Source organism: Mytilus galloprovincialis, chromosome 9 (assembly GCF_965363235.1).
Source record: "Mytilus galloprovincialis chromosome 9, xbMytGall1.hap1.1, whole genome shotgun sequence".
NCBI lineage: Eukaryota > Metazoa > Mollusca > Bivalvia > Mytilida > Mytilidae > Mytilus > Mytilus galloprovincialis.
The window spans coordinates 49,833,241-49,835,743 of record NC_134846.1 but is presented as its reverse complement, the minus strand read 5'-3'; the positions used below and the strand labels follow the sequence as shown (position 1 = coordinate 49,835,743).

Below are 2,503 nucleotides of genomic sequence, written 5' to 3'. Positions count from 1 at the left end.
GAACATATTTATAATGTCGGCTTTAGTTCATGACAAATTAAGTTTTTTGTTTGTAGTAGTGATTATATTCTTTTTAAAAATTTATATACATTTAGTATTTGGGCACATGCAATTGCCTGATACACACAGTTTAATACAGTTTAGGGCTTAACCGGTTTAATGAATTTTTGAATCTTGATTTCTAATTTTTTTTTTTTACATTTGGTATTAGTTATTCCCTATTGATTTGATAGCTCTTCATGTGGTTTGATAGGTTTATTACTTCATTGGCAGGGGACTCGGTGACCAAGTTGTCTAAGTGGTTACTACTGCAATCACTAGCCAGTCAATACTGAGGTTGTGAGTTCGAACCTCGCTCATGCGGGTGCACTCGACTCCAATCTTAATTGACTAGAATTGTCAGTTTTCCTTACGAAGTTCGGTGGTTTTCTCCGGGCACATCGGCTAACTTCACCAATAAAATAGCGAAATTCGGTGCTTAAAAGTGGCGTTAAAACACCAAAATTCAAAATCAATATCTCATTGACTTACAATACGTTTAGTATATTTCTTGTCAGCCTGCCAAGCTCGAAAAAAACAACACATTCAAAAACTTTTTATTTCCACATGTTTTAGACCCCTCATGTTGTAATTTTATACGATCAATGTAATGAATTTACTTTATTTATTTTGTTTTTCATACAGATACATTTTAGCTGTTTCAGATTTTTCTCTTTTCGTGATTTGAATATTGAGTCTTTTATATTTGTTCCTATTTCAAGAAATGAACCTTATTAATGGTTAATTCTAGTTCATCTTATTGGTGTTGGTTGGTTTTTGAGAATACGAACGTGTTGGATAAAATCATTGATAAAGTCATTTCGTATTTGTTTTATTTACAAAGGAAAAACTCTGCTCGATTGCCTGATTGACGTACTCTATACATGTAGGCACCGATCTAGTGTCTAAGACCAGATGATGAACGTTATGTGTTTTGTTTTTGTATTGGATCACTGTCACATTAACTTATACTCTAAATGTTTTTGTTCACTTTTAATTACAGGGATTGGTCCAGGTGCCACTTGTGCTGTCCATCAGTGTGTAACCCATGCGTCTTGTAACACTACTTCTAGTCTGAATAAATGTCAATGTAATACAGGTTATACTGCAACGCCAACCGGCAAACCAACCATGTGTAAGTTTCAGTTAATTTGCAATGTCATCGTTACATTGGTCATTTCTATCTTTGTATGTCTATGATCTGTAATTCATCATTAAATTAAAAGGTAGAAGTACAAGTCTCAAGGATGAGTGTTTCATCAAATATTTCACGACGATTAAATACAACAAGACAATTAGGTGAATAAAAACACAAATTCATAGTAGAAAACACTGAATTGTAACATTGGCGTATCACTGATAAGTTTAATGTAGATAATACGTACGTTTTGAGTAAAACTTTATATGTGTGTTTGATGAGCTTTTATTATTTTTGATTACGTTTAAGTCTATGCTGTATTGTAATCTTCAGTTCTCACGAAATACGCATACTAACAGAAATTGGAACCTTGGTCAAAATGTCAGGTAACAATGTGACGACTACCGGTTTGGTATACCATTTTATTTATCAGTGAGGTTTTTTCGCTACTCATAACGACCAATGAAATGATAGTTATTTCCACATTTTCTGTACTGCATTTTCGATTAAGTATTTTAAGATTCATGAAAAAAATTTAACGTTACATGCACACTCATCCAGCGAATAAAGAAATGTTATGTTTTGATTCTTTTTTTCAGGCAGCAGCAATGGTGTTGTGAAAATCATAACTCTTCCATACACGTACGTGGTACCCATCCTGTTATCCATGATGTTGGTTTTACGATGAATGTTTTTTTCTTGATCATTTAGAAATGTTTGCTTTTTCCAATTTTTGATAATTATTTATAATGTGAATAATTTACAACTTTCTAAACATCTAAATGATGCTTAGTGGAACTTTATATGTTAATGTAAGTTGCTGTTTGCTATAATTTGAGATTTTCTTGAATATTCACGGACACATTTTGAGAGCAAATCATTTGTATAATTAACCTTAAATAATTCCAATTGAAACAGTTGTTACAGTTTAAAAAAAGTTATTTGAATAGATTCCAAATAAAAACCATTCATATTATTCGTTCAGTTTATGCTTACTTGATTTTGTTAATATGTGTTTTTTTATTTAGTTAACCCGTTTCCAATTGATATTCAAAAGTGTGTCTTTTGTACATTTTTATGTAGTTACACTACTTCATGCTAAAATGCTAAGTTGGAGGTTGACGCCTGTTAAAAATAATACCTGGAATAAATCTGGTTAACTTGTATGAAAATCTTATAAATTACATGATATTGTCAACAAAAGAGGGGCGAAAGATTCCCAAGGAACAGTCAAAGTCATAAATCGAAAATATACTGACAACGCCATTACTAAAAATTAAGAGACAAACAAACAACTAATAGAACAAAAGACTCAACATAGAAAAC

At 31.6% G+C, this 2,503-nt stretch overlaps 1 long non-coding RNA gene across 1 annotated transcript; it reads left to right on the top strand.

Moving 5' to 3' along the window:
• Nucleotides 1-1,039: 1,039 nt before the first annotated feature.
• On the top strand, nt 1,040-2,153 carry LOC143046945 (uncharacterized). The gene is made up of 2 exons (XR_012969323.1): nt 1,040-1,174; nt 1,777-2,153. It is a non-coding gene; the product is annotated as an uncharacterized LOC143046945 (long non-coding RNA).
• Nucleotides 2,154-2,503: the final 350 nt, after the last annotated feature.